This window comes from Sphaerodactylus townsendi, linkage group LG04 (assembly GCF_021028975.2).
Source record: "Sphaerodactylus townsendi isolate TG3544 linkage group LG04, MPM_Stown_v2.3, whole genome shotgun sequence".
Lineage (NCBI taxonomy): Eukaryota > Metazoa > Chordata > Lepidosauria > Squamata > Sphaerodactylidae > Sphaerodactylus > Sphaerodactylus townsendi.
The window spans coordinates 68,603,248-68,626,969 of record NC_059428.1 but is presented as its reverse complement, the minus strand read 5'-3'; positions in this window follow the sequence as shown (position 1 = coordinate 68,626,969).

Genomic DNA, 23,722 nt, shown 5'->3' with positions numbered 1-23,722 from the left:
TCACAGATGAGACCTTATATGTATGATTAATTATGTGTTGATGGCTTTCACAACACAACAGTGTGTATTTCTCACCCGTTGTGCTCTTCTTAGCATATGCCTATGACAAATGATATATGCCTGTGGCCAGCTTAAAATTGGTGGGTGTGCCTTATAAACAAGAATAATGACTTTCTGCGTCATGGTAACATTCCCCCCCTTCTTTGTGGAAGTGCTTATTAACCAGGAATTTTAAATAAGGAGTGAAGCAGGCTGACGGCATGCCAAGGGTTGAATATGCACTAACTTTGCCTTCTAAACGATTAAAAATAAATGGAGATATATTGCCAATTAGTGTGCTGGAGATTCAGGGACATAAAACTCTGGTTATAAATAAGATAATGGTGTTCCTCTTCTCTTCCTCTTTTCTTTCTCTTACTAGTTCTCTTTACCTTGTATTTCTCTTTCAACCATCCTAATAATCCCAGACTCCCTTTTCATCCCATCCAGTTCTTTTACTTTCCTACCCTTTGTCATCCACTTTTCCTTAATTTTGTTGTTGCTATGGAACATATCACCATGGATGTCAAACTGGTTATTGTACAGATTATTCTCAGTAGGCACTTGTGTTAGGCAATGGCTTCCAGGGTGGGGCACTAATATCTTGGTACCAGGCATCCATTTTCCTGCAATATCTGCCAGCCGGCTTTTTAACTAAGCAATTACAATAGTTCTGTAACAGTTGGGTTTTATTTTTACATTTTCCCCCTCTAACCAGAAAAAACAGTTAGCCAGATGGTGCACTGAGAAAAGTGATATTTCTGTAAAGGTGACAACTGATGGAAGGATAAAAGGTAAGGGAGCTGATGATGCGTGTGTGAATGGTGACCAATGTTGGTTGGTTCCCATGGCTTATTATAATTCTGTTTTTTTTGTAAGAAGTCCCCATCTAACTTTAAATAATAATAATTATTACTATTATTTAATACAAAAATTCAAAATTTAAGTAAAATTAATGAAGAGAATATGTACACTAATTTCACTAATTTCATGGGTCAGATCTCAGTCATGGGTCAGATCTCAGTCAAACATCTTGACCCAATTGTTTCAAAAAAACAAAATACCATTACTAACGTTTAATTAAAAATAGTTGGCACATATTAGCTAGATATACAAATATGTGATTTTTCAATTTTTTAAAAGCATGAAATTTGGGACTGAGAAAGGACTCAAGGGTAGAAACAGCAACATGTTTTTTTTTCAATGAAGTAACTTTAAAGGTACAAAGACACAATATGAGAATCACAGCTGATTCTCGTATTGTGTTTTCATAGCTTCAAAGACACATAATTAGAAACAAAAACACACACACACCCCACATGTGAAAGTCACTGGCAACAAAACTGAGTTTCTTCATGTACTTCACAAGCTAAAATAGCAGCCGACTTTGATGCAATCAGAGGAAACAGCTTCAGGAAATGTTTCAGCAAATGATGGGCAGCATGGAGGATCTCTGCAGCAGCAGGAAATGGTGGGGAAAAGAACTGTTTTAGCTGGCAGTGCTTTATTTTTTCTGAACAAAAAAAAGAGAAAACAGTTCTTTTTAAAACGTCTGCAAGACGTTTTATTTGTGTTGTCCAGAAAAGACCAATGTCCTCTGAAAAACTCCTTTGCAACAGGATTACAATAGCAGTCATTGAAAGGAGGGATGGTTGATTTGTGCTGTGAGAAACAAGTAGGGCACTCAGCAACGTCGGTTCCTGCAAGGAGGAACTGGAAGGGATTTTTCTGCACAATTCTAGGAGCGATGTTGCAGTGCAGAGAAGGAATTAAGGCTGCAAATACTAATTGGTAATTATTTATATTGTTGAGATTCTTTCAATTATAACAAGCTTCAGAAATGGAGAAGAAAAAAGAAAACATTAAAGAAGTAACAAATATGTGTCATTATCTTTATTCTGAATACAACAAGACACATATCTCTAATTTACTTTCACTGATTGCCGTGGAACTGGAAGTTTTACACATCATCATGAGGCAACTCTGATTTGCTACCAATTACGTATTCGAAGAGGACTTGTAGTTTTTTCTAGCTCCCTGACAAATATACATGTATGATACATAACAATTAGCACTTGTATGTTTATCATTCATAATATGTAGAACAGCCTTTATATATACTTAACTGTGCATGAGATTGTAGACACAAGCTTGGAGCAAAGGACTGAGCAGGGAATTGGACTAGATCATGGGTTGGCAACCTTTTCCACACAAAGAGCCATTTGGACCGGTTTTCCACAGCCCTGAAGGTCTACCGAGCCGGAGAGGCGGCTCTGCATGAAGCTGCTTCCGGTTCGGCCCCTCCACTCACCTTTCCTCCCAGCGCTGGGAGGCAGCAGCACTGGGCAGGGAAACCCCCTCTGCCCGATGGAGCAGGCAGCTGCCTGCTCTGTGGGGCAGAGGGGGGATGGTGGCTGCAGCCTGCCCAGTGCTGCTGCCTCTTGCATTGGGGGAGGCAGCAGCACTGGGCAGGGAAACCCCCTCTGCCTGATTGAGTAGGCAGCCACCTGCTCCGTGGGGCACACGGGGGGATGGTGGCTGCGGGGTTGGCAGAGGGGGGATGGTGGCTGCTCTGGAGGGACATGCCCACACTACCCTCTGACCTCCAGGGGTCGTAGGGCAGCATGGGCGTGTCCCTCCAGCCCTCCAGAGCAGCGCTGGAAGGAGAGGTGAATGGAGGGGACATGAAAAGCGGCGCCCTCATGCACCGAGCTGCCTCCGGTTCAACCCCTCCACTAACCTTTCCTACCAGCGCTGCTCTGAAGGGCTGGAGGGACACGCTCATGGTACCCTCCGACCTCCAGGCCATGTGGAGCCGCAGTATAAGGCTGAAAGAGCCGCATGCGGCTCTGGAGCTGCAGGTTGCAGACCCCTGGACTAGATGGCCTGGCTGGCCCCTTCCAACCCTCTGATTCTACGAATTTTCATCCTTCCTATCATCCAAAGATCACAGGAAAGATACATGGTTCTCCCTCCTCACAAAAAAACTTTAGAGGAAGCTTAGGCTATTAAAGTATGCAGGGTCAAGGCTGCCCTTTGAGTTTGATGGCAGACTGGGGATTTGAATGCAGAGCACCCAGATCCTAGTTCTACATTCTAACCATTACACAACTCTGGTTTAAAAGTAGATAATACTATGCTGGATTGCAGCCAGAATATTTAGGTATTAACTTACACACTTCTCATATCAGATGTGGATATAAGTTTGTCTGAAAGTTCTGATGGAAAGAGATGCTTTTTTTCCCCTTTCATCTGAGGCATCTGTTATAAGTGTGGTAATTATAAGGTGAGCCATGGAGATAAATGGTTGTTTACAGCAAGTGGCTAGATTGTGCTACATGCCATTCTGAACACAAGAAGATATTTTTCAATTGGTTGGGCAGAACAGTGTAATATTTCTTCCATTTCCATAAAAGTCATGGTCCATTCCTCACAACACAAATAAGACATCCTGAGGACCTTTAAAAAAAGGCAACTTGGAAAGCAATTCCACACAACTTTTCCCCCAAGATGTCCCCAGGGATGCCTTATTTCAGCTTAAGGTATCCCCTGCCTGGCTGTGTGGAATGCAAAGCTCAGGAAGTATGTTATTTTTTCTGCCTGACTGTTTCCCTCTCTGATCAGTTTCACCCTCCACTTGCACTTGATATTCTGTGTGCAGCTGAAGGAATTCTCCCTGTCCATTTGCTGAAGGCTGCCCTAAGATGTTAGCTCTGCAGGCTCTGATCCTGGGTGCCTTTTCAGCCCCAAACATACGTAGTTGTACTCAGCTGGTCCTGCCAATTCTGGCAAAATATAATTTTCAATTAAAAAAATTACTTTGGAGGAGCTGTTTTCAAGGATATGTGGACGTGCAGAAGAGAATCTTAGCCACTCAGAGGACTCCCACTGAAAAGCATTGGGACCATGGAAGACAGGTCTGTCACCCATTGAGAAGCACAATGCTTTGCATTTATTGTTTCCTCTACCCTTCTGCCAGCTTTTTGGAATTGCCAAGTGCCTCAAAGTAACCACATTGTGATACATTAGTCAGCTTTATTCATAAAAATCCAAAGGATACAATCTTAATACAACATAGAAAAACCTGCTCACAATAGAGGGGCAAGAAATATAGATATTTCAAGATTTATCTCCTAGCATAATAAAAGAGAAAAGAATTTGGAAATCTAAAGCAAGTGTAGAAAGACAAGCAAATCAGTATCGTTGGAAAAATATCTGTGACAAGCATAACTACTTACAAGCAGAAGATAAAATTCCAAAGCTCTGAACTGAAAGATGCAGGAACTACATCCAGAGAAGAAGTGATCATCATCATCAAATCCATCATGCTAAGTAGCATATCGGGCAACAAGTGATAAAGGAAAGAAAAAAGGGGAAAAATGAATGAACTAAAAATAATTGCCACAAATTTGAACCAATTAAATTCACTTTCTAAACATTCAAAATGTTTAATCAACAGCAACAAAAACAAATGTGTCCAAAAAAATTCCAAATTAAAAAAAACAATAACATATTAAACTGCAAAAATTAGGTACAGCATAAATAGCATCAGCACAAACAAAAAAAGTGTAGCAGAATATATTAATAATACAAGTTTGGAAGTATTTTAACAAATCAAAATATAAGGTATTTGGTTCTGAAGATTAGGACAAGCATGGACACTGGTGTCAGTATATGCTCCAAATAATTATAAAACTTTTGAAAATTTGTACCAAAAATTATTAGACTTTCTAGAAGGTGATTCTAATTCTAATTTTTAGAGATATGAATGGGATGTTAGATACGGTGACTTCCGGTTTGGGAGAAGAGGTGACTTCCGGTTTGGGAGAAGAAGCGGCGGCAGCACCTTTCTGATGCTGCTGAACTCTACACCCTTCACCGTGGCGAACCCCTAAGTTAATAGGGGGGTAGGAGACTTCAAGGAGCTGGAAGATATCCTGCCCACGCCGAACCCTGTCTGAGGGGAGTCCGTGAGTTGAAAATCCGTAATTGGGAGCCTGAACGGACGGGAAACTCGCGGAGACGGTTGGGGAAGGGTGGAGGAGCGGGGGAAGAGCAGCCTTCCCCCTTTGAAGCAACGTAACCAAACCCTAGAGACTTTATTATTTTCAACTTTGCAGTAATAGACACTGAGTTTAGTGAAATCTGCACTATAAAAGAGCACAAATTCTTCTAAATGTTACCACCTCTATATGAGGAAATAAAGATACAAAACAGAACGGGAGACTACGGAATTAGAGGGGAGAAATAACAGGAAAAGGGACCCCCGGTAATTCGAAGGAGAGCGAAACTTAATTGAACATACCGAGAGGGGCCAGAAGACAGAAACCTCCCAAATAAGTAAGGAGATAAGAAGCAGTCACCGACATAATAAGAAAAGGGAAAATAAAACTTTACCGCTTTAAGGACAGGAGACGAGACGAGTGAGTGAGTGGAGTGATTGGAGGAGGATCCGCGGTGAAGTAAGTGGCTGCAAACCATAGAGAGGCGAATTGGCCGCTCTGGCACGTGAAAGAGAACGGGATATAAACAAAGCAGGAAGTGTTAAAGGAGCATTTAAAAAAGAGTGTACTGTGTGAAAAGATGTGTGGCTGAAGCAATAAGTTAAAGGTGAAGACAGTTTAGACCGGTCTCATTTTTACTAATTGTTGAGTGAGAAAATAAATGGCGATCGGTAGAGGAAAGACGCAAGTGAAAGAGAAAGGAGGTGTAATTGAGGAAATAACAGGTGGCAGAAGGGGATCGGAATCGGCCCCGAAAATGGAGACACTGTATGATATGATTTCTGCTATGCAACAGAATATTGCGACGCTACAACAAGATATGCAAAGTAACTTCAAGGAAATTAAACAAGAAATAGCGCAAGTTAAAAAATTGGAAGAAGCGGTCCTAGCTACAAAGCAAGACATTACTGAAGTTAAAGAACAAATGGTTACAATAGGAGAAAGAATGGATGAAAAAGACAAACGAATAGAAGCCTTGGAGGAGAAAATAATGTTAATGGAGTTAAGAAGCAAAGAAAAAAATATACGGATTAGAGGACTAAAAGAAGAAAGATCAGAAGAACTGGAAAAGAGGATAATAGCTGAAATGGCCAATTTTATTGAGTATGATGCTGAAGAATTAGAAGCTGAAATAGACTCAATTTTTAGAGTCAACTCAAAATTTGCCAGAGAGAATAATGTTCCTAGGGACATCATTGTGACCTTCCTTAAAAAAGAAACAAGGGACGCGCTACTAAGAGAACAAGCAAAGCAGAAATTGAGAATTGAGAATCAAGAACTGACATTGTTAAAAGAAATACCAATTGCCATACGGAGAAGACAGAAAAAATATACCCCCCTGACTGAAACCCTCAAGAAGAAGAACATCCTTTACCGATGGGAAGTGATAGAAGGACTATCCTTCACTTACAAAAGTAAAAATTGGACTATAAATACTGAAGAGAAAATGAAGGACTTCATGCAGAAAAACAAAAAAGAACTGACAAAATGAGACACAGAATGTTGGTAAATTAAAGATATGTATATAGTTTATATAGAGAAATTATTTCTTTGCCACTTTAGAGTTTATGAATATTAAGATAATATCTCACCATAAGAATTATACCATGTAGATAATTTAAGTTGATTAAACTAGAATGAAATATATAAGGAACTATCCCTCCTATATCCTTTATGGTGGGTATATATACACAAATATAAGAGAAATATTTGTTTATATTTAAGTAGAAGTCTACAAATATGGGTAAATTATTTGTTGTAATTATAAAATATTAAGATGACAAATGGACAACAATCAGATTTGTAGTAGAGTTATATTAATTAGATAAATTAAGTTGATAGTTGATAAGATGAAAAAGAAGGAAATATACACATTGAAACACCCCTTATTTCACCTAGAGGGTGTATAAACATGCACATAAAAATAGAATAGGATATAGGAATATAAGACTCATGTATATTTACATAATGAATTGAATGAATGGATTAATGAAGGTCGGTATGGATGTACATGGGTAAATTGTAAATAAGGAAATATTAAAATGTATATATAGAGAGATAGGTATGTATATGTGTAACTCTGTTTATGTATATATGTATTTATATATTATAAGGGATTCTATGGTTTGGTTTTGTACCCACAATTTGGAAAGGAAAACAGAAAGAAAAAAAGGGGGGGGGAAGGGAACACGATAAGTTGAAGTACATTTATGGTTTTGAACTTAAAGATAGACATGAGGAGCAAATAATAAAGAATAGGTAATTATATCAGGATATAATAAAGATGGTATTAAAATTGTAAATAGATTGAAGAGATGGTAAAGGTATTGGCAAAGGAAACCAAAGGACAAAAGACAATACTGTCTTCATCATAACAAGATGTTAAAATAATGAATTTGAAGATTCTAGTAAACAATATTAATGGATTAAATATACCACAAAAACGTAGGACATTTTTCCAATTCCTGTACAAACAAAGGTGTGATATAATATGCATTCAAGAAACGCATATCAAAAAAAAGGATGAAGAACTTATTAAAAGGAAATCACTTGGGGAACTCTTCCATGTTGCACATAAGAAAAAAAAGAGGGGAATAGCGTTATATGTTAAGCAACATTTAAAACCGATATTGAAATTGGAAGACCCTCATGCAAGATATATTGGAGTGGAAATAAATGTGACAGGGGAGAAAATATTGTTGCTAGGGGTATATGCACCTAACGAAAAAAGCAAGAATACTATAAAAACCTAACAAGAGTATTAGCAGCTTACCACTATGAAAAGGTGGTCTGCATGGGAGACTTCAATGGGATAGTCGACCCATATAAGGACAGAACAGCGGTTAAAAATTTAAGGAAAAGAAAAGGGGTAAATAAAACTAATTCAGTAAAGTTACCTCAAGCTTTTTTTGGCATGATGGAAAGCTACCACCGAAAAGATGTGTGGAGGGAAAAATGGGGTGAGGCTAAAGATTACACTTTTTACTCACATAGACATAACTCTGCCACCCGAATAGACATGATTTGGACATCCCCACAATTGGTGACTAAAACCAAGGATATTTCCCTATTACCGAAAATTTTCTCTGACCACAATCCGATTTTATGGCAATTAGAATTTAATGCGAATTCATGGACATGGAAATTGAACGATTATATTTTGGAAAATAAAGAAGTAGAAGAAGAATGTAGGAAAAATATAATAGAATATTTCCAATTTAATGAAGGAACAGTAGATGATGAGAAAGTTATCTGGGATGCCTACAAAGCTTTCATCAGAGGAATTTTAATACAAGAAAGAAGCAAACTTAAGAAAAAAAAGAAGAAAGACAAAAAGAGCTAATAAAAGAACTCACATCCCTGGAACAGCAACAACGACAACAACCAAGAAATAAGAAGATAACAAATCAAATTAAAATATTGAGAGATTTACTACACGACCAATGGCAATTAGAAGCCTTAAATAAACTAAAACGAGACAAACAAAAACACTTTTATAATGCGAAAAATGTAGGAAAATGGATTGGTACTAAAATAAAACAGGAAAAAGAAAGATAATAACCAAATTAAAAGAAGGAGAACACTACGTGACAGATCAAAAAATGATAATAGAAAAAATAAATAAATATTACTCAGATCTATACAAACAAGGACAACAAAATGAATTAGAAATGGGAAAATACATATTGAATAATGTAAAAGGTAGAATAGAAAAATCACACTTAGATGAATTAAATAAACCCTTCGATTTGGAAGAAATTAAGAGTGCAATAATGAAGGCAAAAAAGAACAAGACCCCTGGACCAGATGGCTATACAGCCCAATACTATAAATTATTTCAAGATATCCTGGCACCCAAATTAACAGAAGTTATAAACAACGTTGCATTGACAGCTCGAATGCCAGAGACATGGAAACAAGCTAACATCAGCCTATTACCGAAAACATCCGAAGAGAACTTAACAGTAGGTGGTTTCAGACCGATATCGCTGCTCAACACAGATTATAAAATCTTTGCAACAGTGTTGGCGCAGAGATTGCAGAACGTGATACAACAATATATTAAAAAAGATCAAACCGGATTCATCAGAGGACGAAGTATCACCGACAACATTAGAGCAGTGATAAATACAATCGAATTTCTGAACTGGAACCCTAGCAACAAAGCAGCTCTTATCTTCGTCGACGCTGAAAAAGCATTTGACAACATCAGTTGGCAATTCATGAAACGCATGTTACAACAAATGGGCATGCAAGGAAGCTTTGTAAATTCAGTAAGTAGTATATATAACTTGCAAAAAGCTAACATAATTATAAATGGAATAAGATCGAAAGAAATACAGATACAAAAAGGTACGCGGCAAGGATGCCCGCTATCGCCATTAATATTTAACCTGGTCCTAGAGGTTCTACTAGAAAAATTAAGAAGCAGCAACTGCTATAAAGGACTAAGGATAAAAAAAACAAATATAAAATTAAGGGCATACACCGATGATTTAGTACTTTTTATTGACGATCCAATGCAGAATTTAACACAAACCATTAATATAGTGGAACAATTTGGACAACAAGCAGGATTTATCCTAAACAGGAAAAAGACAAAAATTCTTGGCTTTAATTTAACAGAAAAGGAAAAAAAGAATATAACCCTAGAAACTAATATACAAGTGGAGAAGAGAGTAAAATACCTTGGGATAGAGATCGAAAATAATAATAACCAACTATTTAATAATAATTATAAGAAAAAATGGATGGAAATAAAAAAAGATCTGGTCAAATGGAACAACTTACCCATCTCATTTACAGGAAAAATTGAAATGATAAAAACCATGGTATTACCCAAGATAATGTATTTATTTCGAAACTTACCTGTTATATATAGTCCAAAAACAATCACAGAATGGAAAAAAGACCTATTGAATTTTGTATGGAACAAAAAGAGACATCGTATCAAGTATGTATCGCTAATACAAAACAAAAAGAAGGCAGGCTTTGCCTATCCAGATCTACAAACGTATTACGACGCTGCAGCGATGCTTTGGGTTCGAGATTGGATAAATTTAGACAATGAAGAACTTTTGGATATAGAGGGCCACAACATCAGGGCAGGCTGGCATGAATATCTCTGGCCCACAAGAAAAGAAAAGGATAGGACTTTCAACAATCACATATTTAGGAGAGCATTGCTAACGGTATGGGAAAAATACAAATATTCATATTATAATAAATTACCTTTCTGGTTGTCAAGAACCGAAGGCTGTTTAAATATCCAAAACAATAGCAACAAACCTTGGCTAACATATCTTGACACCCTAATTTGGACACAAGATAACACACGACTTAAAGAAAGACAAGAGATAATAATTGGACAAGAAATGTGTCATTGGTTTACTTATCAGCAAATACAATCACAATACAGGAAAGACATGACGGAATGGACAATTAACAAAAAACCAACCGAGTTAGACAAAATATTACTGTTAGAACCAAACAAAAGACTCTCCAAATTATATAAGCTATTAGTAAATTTACAGACGGAGAAAGAAAATGTAACAGATGTTATGGTAAAATGGGCACAGGACATAAAAAAACCAATAGCATATGAAGATTGGGAATTTAGCTGGAAAATAAATGCAAAGTTTTCAGCGAGCCTAGAATTGAGGGATAATTATCTTAAACTATACCATCGATGGTATCTAACCCCAATTCAATTGGCAAAAATAAATAAAAATAACAATGTGAAATGTTGGCACTGTCATAAAGAAGAAGGAAATATGATGCATATGTGGTGGTTTTGTCCAAAAATTAAAAAATTCTGGGTGATAATACATGAAAATATAAGGAAAATAATGAAAACACAAATAGATTTTGCACCAGAAATATATTTATTGAATATAGGAATAGGAAGGATTCCTAAAATAAATATAGAACTGTTCTTATATATGACTACGGCAGCAAAAGTCCTGATAGCCAAAAACTGGAAGGGAGAGGGTCACTTAACAAGAGAAGAATGGTTACTTAAAATAGCGGACTATATGGATATAGATAGGCTATCAGTCAAAATTAAGGAGTTACCTTGGAATAAATTTGAGAGGACATGGAAAGATTATCTTCAGTTTATTGAACAGGATAAGAAACAAATATTTAGTAAAATTGTGTTTAAAGAAAACTGAAAATAATGGTATAATATAACAAAATATGTATAATATGTATATTGACTTAGATTAAATACATCATTAGAAGAATTTATATATTTATTAAGTATAATAACTCTTACTAGTATATATTGATTTTTTTCACTGTTTAATTCTCAGATCCAGCTAAACCAATGCGGAAGTCAAAGTTGTAAAGATAGAAGGAACTAAACCAAGCATTTTGTTTAAATGATAAGAGGATAGATCCGGAAAAAGTAGCTTGGTAGAATAAATGGAACAACGTTAATTTTTTTTTTGTACAAACATAATTGGAATGTAATTGTTTATTTATGTGTATACTTATTTTTTTTAAACAATAAAACTTGTGAAAGTGAAAAAAAAATGAATGGGATGTTAGATACAAAAAAGGGACAGATCTAAAAATACTGGAGGAAAACGCCACAAAAATGTTTTTAGGTATATAGGAATTTTAGAATTGGAAGATGCCTGGCAATTGGAAGATGCCATCCAAGTGAAAAAGATTTTATGTATTTTTGTGATAGACAACATCATATTCAAGAGTAGACATATGTTGGATATCAAAAATGTTAACTGCATTTGGAAAAGCAGAAACCTTACTAAAGACTTTAGCAGATCATAATCCAATAGAATTAACTTGGAAAATGGAAACAAGAAAAGAAGAAGATGGAGACTAACTGTGCAATACAAAGTGTGGGAGGAAGTTGCAATGGAAGTGGTGTGACCCCTGCACAGACATCATTGACACTTCTGTCACCTAAACAAGCTGGTCATTGTTCTGCTCCCCAGGTGGTTATTTAGGTGCCCTGCACCCGGCCAAAGCAGAATGTAAGACTCACTGACTCAGTTAACAGTTCAATACTTAAAGCTTTAATTGTAACAATGTTGACAGACCCTGACTCCTCCCGGGTCTAACTAAATAAAGGTTACTTTGTTGCAGAAACTTTCTGGAGTCTGGCATTTATTGTAAATACTGCAAGTCTATAACATCTATACTGTGAATCTATAACATCTATAACTGTTTAACTTAAATACTGTGAGCCTATAACATCTTGGACTGTCTAACTTGTTGCTGTCACCCAGCTTCCGTTGGCACCTAACTGCCAAAACCAGACGGGTTGCTGGGTAATAACTGCCATAGAACACCAGCCCTAGGGCTTCTTAAAGGGACAGAACTAAATTAGGTTCCCTCCCACTGAATACTATACAAAACATAGCTAAACCCATACTAACTGTGGGGAAACTAAAGAGGAAATAAACAAAGGCTCTGTGGGGGCATGACACTCCCGCCTAAAACTTCCTCTGGAAGTTTTACCTTTATCAACTTCCATTAACTATACTTAACTATTCTTACTATAATACTCTTAATAATTATCTATCACTAATGCATAATATCCACTATGCTAACTGCAAACTTCTAACAATCTTGATTGCAGAATTCAAACTGCTTGTGGTTCACTGAAGTTCAACGTTCAGGAACTCTGAATAAAGAAGAATCTCCATCTTCATTCTTAAAATCAGGGTTAAAGTCATTAAGTAGCAGAAAATGGGCGTTTTCCACAAGACACTGATCCACAGCTACAAAGAGAGGAGGCTCTCCTTTCATGTCTGTCTGTTGCCACACTGTGGGGTTTTTTTCCATGTTTCTTTGTAGTGCTTTCAAACGTTGCCGTGCCATGACACGATTATTTGGTAACTTGTCTCTGGGTTCTTTGAAGGGTAAAGGTCGCGATCCAATTTCCTTGCTCATCCTGCTGACACTCTCTTTCCATTATGGCTAGGAAACATTTGTCTTCTATGGACAAGACTGGCTGGTCATCATGGACTGTAATTTTAAACACTGATGACTCCAACTCCTCTATGCTATGATGTTGTATCTGGATGTGATTTGGGCAGTCTAACATCTCATTAGATTAGATCCATTTGGCATAAAACCCATACAGAAGGTGTGTGCATGTTCAGGTATTCTTTTGTGGTTCAAACAAACTGGGCCTAGAATGGTCCACCCCAGCCCTAACCTCTGAGCAAATGGCATTCCTGGGGACCTTTCACTTGTTCTTTGACTCTGAACACCTCTGGACAATCTGTGCCGATAAGCAGCAGAATCTTAGCATTTGGGTCAAGCTCTGGTATCTTGTCTGCTATGGACTCCAGGTGCTTGTGATGCGTGGCGATGCTTCTTGTTGGGATTTGTCTTTAGATCTTTAGGAATATGTTGACATTCAAAGGAGAGTAGGTAGTTTAGAATTGCTCCTGTCCCATCAGTTGATTGCAGAATAATTGCTGGTTCTGTTCTTCCTATCATGATTTGATTTCAACTACATGTGGTCATGACATATTCTATCTCTTCTGAGTGTATGTTAAACATCTCAAAAAAAACTCTGGAGTGGCTAATGAAGTATAAGCTTTGTCGTCTAATGCACCACATACATGCGTTCAGGCTTGATCGCGGTTGAAGCTTTTGAGTAAACATCTACTTGAGACAAATCCGGATGGCAGAAGTGCATTATCTTTTTTTTGTTCCATCGCACATGGTAGTGCATGTGGCTGTTGCCGTTCTGTCCTCGCTTTGGTTGTGATGGTTTCTCAGGATATTTTCTGCCTCTTTGGTCTCTTTCTTTGGTAACTGAAGTGGTTTTGTCGCGATGTAATGCTGAACAATGCTGTTCACTGGAGCATTCTTGGCACTTTACCTTTCTTTTGCATTAAGTTGGCCATATGGTTCTTGAAAAGAGCAACATTTAAAACACACAGTTTCTGTTGCTTTATGTAGGACGAAGTAGCTCTTCATATGGCATTTCTCTGAACTCTTTGCAGTCATTGAGGTTGTGCAATTTTTTTATGAACTGGACACATAATTTCCAATGGCTTACTTGAGAATTGTTTGACTGAGTTTGTATTTGTCTCTGTCTTCCTAACCATAACTTGAGGTTTTACCTTTAAACTCTTGGAGCGACTTCTTCTCTTCTCTAACACCTTGGTACAAAGAAGGGAATCCTGTTTGAGGATCATTTCTTTCTTTAGCCATTCTTGATATAAATCTTACAAGATATGAATATGGTGGATACTTTTGCTGATGGTTCTCTTTGTAATTAAAAACTTCTTTACCCCATTGCTCTTTCAGGGGGAGGGGCAACTTGTCGATATGCTCTCTTTGAGTCAAATACTAGTCCAAACATGCAAGTCCTGGCAGCTCGGGGTTTTCTTTTGCAGACTCCATCTCTGAAAGCAGATCTGTCAAATCCCACAGTTTCTTGCAATCTTTCATTGCAAGTTTGGGAAGGAGTTTTAAGCCTTTGTAGAAATTGAAGCTTCTATTTCTGAAGATGCTCCATATCTTTACCGTCTAATCTACCCCATGCTTTCGTTCTAAAGCCATGTGAGGGTTTCTTACATGTGCTGCATAGACTCTTCTTATTTAGCTGACGATGTTGTTCCCAAGCCAAAGCTATAAGCAAGGTCAGCTCTTCCTCGGCATCTAGTTTTCAGGTCTTTGAGGGCTCTCTGGAATGTAATTTTCCAAAGTAAGTAGTCTTCTGGCTTATCAGAAAACTTCTGAATGCCTCTGTCCGCTAAATCTCTTCTAGGATTTCTGGAAAGGGTAGCTTTCAAAACATCTGACAAATTTGGGATGTCAGGTTGCATAATGGGATTGGTTGCCTGATGATGCGGAGTGGAGTATAACTGTGAAGCTGATACTCCAGGTACAACTGTGTCTTCAGGAGACTTCTGCTCCTGTCTAAAAACTGTAGAGTCGAAATTGGGCATCCCAACTGGATTTGTAAAGGTTTTCTTCCCCTCACTCTGTTCATTTGCTGACTGACTTTGCTTGTTGATTACTTGGGGCAGCTCATTTTGTGGTACTGCCTGCTGACTCACCACTACTGGTGCAACCATGCTATGCTGTGGTTGGAACTGGACCATGGATTGCTGCACTCTGGACATCTGGGACATTAGTTCTGCTGATTCTGCAGCTGCCAGATGTTCTGTCACTCTGAATTCTTCCGAATCAGCAGTCACTTCTCCAAAGTTGGATGTCTGTTGGATTAAATAGGAAGATACCTTCATCATAGGGTCTTCTTCCTCTATTTCCTCAAATGAGGAAGGTAAATAAACTCTCTTTAAGGCCTTGCTCCAAAACTTGAGCTCTTGTTATCAGTTTTTCTGCCTTTGCTCTTTGTTTTAGTGTTGACAAGGCTGCTTCTACTTTTGCTTGATGGGCCTCTTCCTGGGCTTTCAAATGAGCTTGTTCTTCAATGATTTCTTCTTTTAGTTTTGAAGAAATCTACTACTTGTTTACTGCAACGCCCGCTGCATCGGCTTTGGCTTCTAGGATCTTCATTTCCATAGCCAATCTTTGGGAACGACAAGAGGCACTGCTATAATTTGAGCCTGACTTAGTGCTTCTTGTTCTGTGGGATGTGTGGGAAGATGAGGTTTTAGTTGCAGATTTACTGCCACACTTGCTTGGCACTTCCGGTGTAACCTTTCTTGGAATGTGAGGTGACATTCCTCTTCCTATGCCTCTGAGTAGGGATGCAGTGTCTACAGTTGTTTTGGTGGATTGTTCTTCTTGCGCATGCTGGATCTCTGATTGTTGACTTGCTTGCAACCCCTGCAACTTGCTGGATAAACCACACATAATGTTGTTAAAGAAGTTTGCCTTTTCTCTCTGATCCTTCTCCATCTTTGTCTTGATATTCAAGGCTTCTGATGTATTCATACGCTCTAGGAGGGAAATCATATCTCTTAGCTGACCTTTCCATAAAAGGTACCGTTGTTATAAGGTCTCCTTACAACTTAATATTTCTTCTTCTTGTACAAGGCATTTTCCAGATTGATAAATAGCTAGGAGGTCTTGCCACGCCTTAGAGCATTTGAGCTGTAATACATTCACCTGATCTTGCAAAGATGCTAACATTTTGGCAGTGGGATTTTTATTTCTAGCATTGCTTTGTGAAATAGAGCTTGTTGGCTCTGAGTGAGTTTCTTCTCTTTCTTGCATTGCTGGTGCTCCTAGCAAAGAAGACTTCAACTTTCATATGCCCAGCTACTTTAGGGCTTATAGGAACCAATCTCTCTCTTCTGCCAGTGCTCCTAGCGAAGAAGACTTCAATTTTCCTATGCCCAGCTACTTTAGGGCTTATAGGAACCAATCTCTTACTGTTGCTAGGCAGACTTTCTTTGTTCCTTTACTTGCTTCTCACCGACTGAAAACTTTCAATTCGGCCTTTTGGAAACTGGAAACATTCAAGTTAGACTGTTCTGCTCCCCAGGTGGTTATTTAGGTGCCCTGCACCCGGCCAAAGCAGAATGTAAGACTCACTGACTCAGTTAACAGTTCAATACTTAAAGCTTTAATTGTAACAATGTTGACAGACCCTGACTCCTCCCGGGTCTAACTAAATAAAGGTTACTTTGTTGCAGAAACTTTCTGGAGTCTGGCATTTATTGTAAATACTGCAAGTCTATAACATCTATACTGTGAATCTATAACATCTATAACTGTTTAACTTAAATACTGTGAGCCTATAACATCTTGGACTGTCTAACTTGTTGCTGTCACCCAGCTTCCGTTGGCACCTAACTGCCAAAACCAGACGGGTTGCTGGGTAATAACTGCCATAGAACACCAGCCCTAGGGCTTCTTAAAGGGACAGAACTAAATTAGGTTCCCTCCCACTGAATACTATACAAAACATAGCTAAACCCATACTAACTGTGGGGAAACTAAAGAGGAAATAAACAAAGGCTCTGTGGGGGCATGACAGTCATCATCATCAAACACATGGGCGGTGATGTTGGCAGCAATGTGGTTTGCGGTGGCCGAATGCAAAAACTTGTCTCTGTGCCACTGGTCCTCTGCTCCAGGAGGCTGCACCAGGGTGAACCGGAGCATTCTGAAAGCATTCCAGAGGGCCAGGTTGACTTTAGTCAGCTTTCCAAGTGCTTTGGGACTGGAAGCACCCACATATGTCAACATTACTTTGTGCATGCAAAATTGGTGGTGCAGCCCATTGGGGTGCACTCATCACTTTCAGGAGAGACTTACCTTGCTGGGCAGCTCCATGATGCCCAACCCAGAAGCTGCCACTTTCGAACAGCTATTAACTAGAAACTCAAGACATTTATTAGGAAAAATGTGCAATATCATATGCAACATGATAGTGAAAACGAGCAAGCAAAAGGTTGCATAATAAAATGGATGCAAAATTTTGGAGAAAGCATATACACGAGCCAATAGGAAAATCATTGAACTAAAGTAATTACGTTTACAGAATATCAAGTATTGAGAAAGAAATGCTATAAAATGTTCTTCAAATGATATATCACACCTAAGGACATAACAAAACTAATGTAGATTATAATGGGAAATGCTGGAAATGCCAGAACACAGAGGCAGTATTTTGTCATATATGGTAGACATGCAAGAAAGCAAGAAAATACTGGATCAAGATACATGATGAAATGCAAAGATATTAAAACTTTCTATATTAAAAATGCTACTAGATATCATAACCAGTAATATTCCAAAAATATATAGTGAATTATTCAAGTACATGGTGACAGTGGCAAGAATAATATATGTAGTGAAATGGAAGGTAGAGAAGTATCCAGAACTGAATGAATGGATGAGTAAATTCACTGGCATGAGATAATCTTCGGGGGATATCACTGGCATCATAACTACTGTCAGCAAATGATTGTATATCTGAAGCCTCTCTTATTAGTCATTCTGTTATCTAGGGATGAGAACACATACTGGTAATATATGGCTTGGCTCCACTCCCAAGTGACAGAGACCAGAGTGCTCAGTATGACGTATTCCAGGTACCTTGCCCATACATAACTTCTAGATAGCTGCCTCCTATACCTGTATTCAGTGTAGGTTTTCCACATCTCCACCCTCCTCCTAGGCCATTTTTGGGCAAAACATCCTGTTTGGAATTGAGCTACTAAACTCTTGAAAGGGAGGTGTCAAGAATTGAATTTGGTAGACTTAGGGACCACACCTAGAATATGACAGCTGTCACACTCCTCTTCATGTTTCATTCTCAACTGCCTAAAAGAGGAAACAGCAAAGAAGTTATACTTCTCGATGCAACCGTTTCTGCAGCTATAATCTACCCCTCTAACATTTGTATCTTGCTCTTCTTCCATGGGCCGCTGGTGTGTGTGTGTGTGTGTGTGTACTTGACGGGGAAGGCGGCGGCGGCGGGGCAATGGGGAAGGCGGTGGGTGGCGGGGCCGCGTACTTGATGGGGAAGGCGGCAGCGGCGGCAGAGTCATCCTTGCAGGCGCAGGGGCAGGTCATGAGGGCAATGGTCATGAGGGCAGGTCATGAGGGCAATGGATTCCCCCCCACACCCCAAAGCCCTGTCCAAGGAAAGCCCCCATAGATGAGATACGTACAGATAATTCCTTCTGAGTACAGAATTCAGCTGGTTTTGTTCATTAATCATCATCTTGCCATTTTAAAATATTGTCACAAGTTCCAGGGTAATTACTGGGTTATATTCCTGCCTGTAACTTTTCCCTCCCCACCCTTTACTCAAGGAAGTCTCTTCCACATTTCAGGCATATAGGAGAAAAAGCTCTGTATTTTACATGCCATTTAAATGCTTCCTTACAGAGCTGGCACACAGAGGCACGGGGAAGAGATTTCCCCACTTTTATTAGATCCTTGATACAAGAGTTGTGAATAGGCCAATTTTAAACAGAAATGGTGAACGTCCCAAACAAACCCCACATACAGAAAGAACCCTGGCTAGACCCATTCAACTGCAGCCTTTTTCTTCCAACCCCTATGGAACTTTACTTATTTCCCTCAAGGAGCTGGCAGTTTGCTTGGGGAATATTAAATGCTTCATACAGGGAAATATGGCATAGGACAGTGCTTTACCTCTCACTACCCACATATTCTGTTTTCATCCAAGAATGACGCCCAATATGCTTGACTCTACCCCCTCTTTACATAGAAAGAAAAGGCTTGTGCTTAACAGCACTCCCACATCCCTTTTAGATAAGGAGAGAGACTTGATACTTCTCTTGACTTATCCTGGCTTTGTGTATTTCTTTAGATGAAAGCCTAATAGCCACATACTCTTCAAAACAATCCAATTGCCTGTTGCTTCAGTGTGCCAATGGAGTATGGTAATATTGGCTACTGGCTTTTTGGTTGTCCTTCCTCCCAAGAAGCGTGATAGTCTTTCCCTCCTTATAGAGAATAGAAAGACTTTTCTGCTTTCCCCAAAGATGCAAAGCATGCAGTGTGTTTCTGGGGAGGAGGAATTAGGCTTGGGCCCAAACCACTTTGCCTTTACCTACCTGCCCTTCCGTCACATTGTCACTGGGCACCAGTAAGGTGTTTTGCTTGCTGCTACTGTCCAGGCTCAATGCCCAGTTGCTGGAATGGCTCTAACAAGGAGCATCCCTCTTTCTAGAGAATGAGGACCTTCTTTTAAGCCAAGGAGCTACCATGACTGGGGAAAACAATCTTTAGGAAAACACCCATCAGGGATGATACTGTTGTAAACATGGACAACCTGCTGGTTAGTTGGCATGCCTTTCAGGCATATGAATCACTCTCTTCATGGTTCCCCTTGCCATTTCAAGGAAAGAGAAACATAAAGATGCCACAGTAAAATTGAATCTGAGCAGCCACAAACATGGCAGAACCACAAGAAAAACAGCTAGAACTGGATTGGTTGGTTTGGGTCTGAAAGTTGGGGAACATTTCATTTGGATTAATTTCCCTTCCAAAGTTAATGAACAGGGTGTGCTCAGCTCAGTTTTTGATGACTTGTCTAAATACACAGCCCTATGTGACAGCATTGTAGTCATGGAACAAGGAGGATACAAGTGATGGATGTTGAAAAAGAGACGCAAACAGATTTAACACACCTCAGTGTAAGAGTTAGAGCAGTGTAGTGATTAGAGTGTTGGACTAGAAAATTGGGAGACTTGAATTCAAATCCCTAGACTGCCATGGAAGGTTGCTGGGTGGTCCAGTTGGCCACTTTCAGTGTAACCTACCTCACAGGGTTGTTGTAAGGAGAAAATGGAGGACAAAAGAATGATGCAAGCAACTTTGGGACCCCCCTGGGGAGAAAGGTGAGGTATAAATGAAGTAAATAAAATGAAATAAATATGTACTGGGAGAATATATTAAGGGAAGTACTTTTTCCCCCTCCAACACACTTATGTTGGACTGACTGCTGCTAGGCCTATATAGTAGCATATTTTGCCAATATGTGAGAGACTAGTGCAGCAACCAGCCATCAAAGAGTAAGGCTTGAATGTATCTCTTGAAGATTCGTGTTCTCCCCCATGGTATGAATATGCTACGTCCCTTAGTACCTTATCTTTTATTGCTTATCCATTCTGCTACTCCCAGTGATCACAAAGAACAAAGGATTAATTGTTTAATTAATTAGCTGCTACTATATTTATATACATGTAAGACATTAACCATTTCTACAGGTGAAGTTGTGTGGAGAAAAGCTTAGCTCAAAAGCAACACTGATGTGAAGGAGAAGACCTCTGAAATGTCAACTGGAGCAGCACTAGCTTTTCTGGATGTTGTCACATGGTGGCCTATTATGAGCTCATGCCAAGAGGGCGGGTCCACAGACTGAACCTGCTGGCCTTAAGCCACAACACCTGCTGACATGCGGTAAGCTGCTATCTCCTGTGAGGAAAATAGATTCTATTGCTTCATTCACATCCAAACCACTGGCATATTGTGATGGTCAGGTTGATCTCTTTAAAGACTCACCTGTTGCTGGAATCTGAGTCTTCCCCCCACCCCCAAATGTTTCCCAGTAAGTTCTGGCTGAATAAAGTTTGATCACCATGGATATATATTAGTAAGAACTGAAGGTAACACTGAATTTGAAAAAACTGAGTCAAAAGAAAAATGTGCTTATTTAATTAATCAGGAATAGGGTGGTGGTTCTCAGTGTATAGTATGACCATGCCTATATGCTTAGCCAGCCTGTAGGAATGTGGCAGTTTTTCTAGAACTCTCAGATTGACAGGTTTTTAAGGTCAAAATTAAATATTGCTGTTAATTGAAAGTAGGAGTTATCCATCTCAGAGAGAACTGTGCTCATCTAGGAACAACCTCTTAGGCCCCTTCTACACAGCAAATGTATAACAGGTTGCAGTTGGGATAACGTTCACATGCAACCATGCAGGCAGCAATATGGAGTCCACGGAAATAATGCGGGTTGCTGTTGCGCCTTCCCACAGAGATGCGTCTCTTTTAAAAATTTACTTCCCACCAATGCGTAGCTACACAGGCATGCACAAATGAACCCCCACAGTCATGCTGATGTCTCATGATATGTCTATCTGCACCTACATAGCTACACAGATGTAAGCTGTGAATTTTTTTTAAAAAGGGAAATGGAGATGAATAAAGAGTCTCCTGCCCGGCCAGCTGCAACCCGGGACTTTTTAAAAGACTCGCTAGTAGTGTGATTCTCAAGAAACCTAATTTGGGAGAAACAGCGCAGGGCAGACTCATTTTAGGGGAGGGATCTGTACGAAGTTCCCCCCAAAACTTTTTTTTACTGTCCTACACCCGTGCTTATTGGCCCATGCAGAATGGCCCTTAATGATCCCTGGCCCCCAAACCATCCATGTGTTCTTGACCAACACCAGGGCCTTTTCAGCTCGGGCCTCAGCCTTGTGGAACTTTCTGCCAACTGAGTCCCCTGAGGGACTTGCAGAGCAATCCAGTTTGGGGTAGTGCGGGGAGCAATGCAGAGGCCAAATGTGGCACAATGAAGACTGTGCTGTGCTGCCTCCCAAGGTGCTTTGGGTGGCAGAGAAAAGGGAAACTCCTCTCACTGCCCAAATTGCTCCATTCTCATAATGCCCACAATGGAGCTGAGGGGCAGCAGGCAACCAGCGCCTCTGTCCCCTCCACTGATGAGTTTACCCCTTGCAACGGTGGAGAGGTTGAACCTGTTGGCTTGATCCTCCGCTGCTTCCTGTGAGTGTTCAGCACCACCTACATTTGGAGTGGGCTGCCTGTTCAGTTCCACAGAGCCCATAAGAAAGAGATATATTTCTAGGCATATGGTTGAGGGCAGCGATGTTGGCAATGACTCATGGGGTATAAAATCTTTGGAGTGAGGAGAAGGGGCAAATCACAATTTTTTAAAAGCCCTTTATACCACACAATGCACACTCTCATCTCTAATGATCAACACATACAGCAGGTATTTATACCATCAACCAGGAACATGTTATTTGTTCAGGTCTGAGTTTAAAAAATAGTTTTGTGAATTATCTCTTATTTGCTATATAATCACATAAATTCGTGGTAAAGCCATTCAGAGCAGGTTCAACATTTACTGTTGCATATCTATTGATTACTTAGAGCTGTAGAAACTTTTTACATTGGAATGTGTGACAGATCCCTGATATAACAACAATCTTGTTTTTCCATTTTGATTTTTCCATTTTAAACAGAAAAGAATCTAAGCCAAAGACACTGAACTTTAACCAATGCTCTCAAGTGGCTTATTGTCAGGCGATCTGTATCCTAGCAAGCATTCTTGGCTGCCTAGCAGCTACAGTTTAATTGTCCAAGATGATGCCTACTTGGTTGCTTACCGGAGAGATAGGTCTCGGGTAAGGAAACGCTACTCGCTGCTTGTACAAACATCTGCCTCAGGGTTTGTCAGTCATGAGACTCATTTCACTTGCACAACTGTGTGCTAATCCCTTTTGACACTCGGCTGGCCGAGAACACAAAACTGCCAGCTATTTGAGGAAAAACGAGGGACATGGATTATTCTGTCCTCCATAGACGGTTGCTTTTCCAGAAAGTCCATGGTCCCATTTGTTTTCTTGCTTAGACACAATTAATAATAGAGCTGAATGCAGCAATACATACAGATTGAAACTGTAGGTTGAAAGCAAACCCTCTTTTAAAAAGCACATACACTGAGCTTTAAATAGATTAAAGTGGCATGACGGTTCAGCATGATTCTGTGAAATCTGTTTTATTTAGCTGCACCTTCTTGTGCAGTACAGAATTATCAACACGGAAGTGTTTTTACTAGCAAACCCAATGACCTACCTTGGCTGCTCTCCAGTCTGAAATTCCACCCTGTTACTCATCAGTAGGTGCAACCCGTTAATGACGTCAGTGCTGCTGCCTGAGGCCCACTTTTTCTCCCTGAACATGTAATAATTTGCAGATGTTGGCAGTTAGTCGTGGTAGCTTGAGCTGAAGCTCTGTCTAAGTGCCAAGCCACAAAGCACATATAATTTTTACAATTTACAATTCCTGGAACTGAATGATACGCTGCAGCAGTCAATGGATAAAGATGAATACGTAGTAGCATTCCTTCTTGGCACCTTGCCACCACCACTGCTGTTGCCACTGGCTGGAGAGCCACTGATGCAAAGGGTTCTCACTATGCATTACTTGGAGCAAGATCCCTGCTGTATTTATGCAGATGTGATTTCTATAAGTTCAATGAGAAT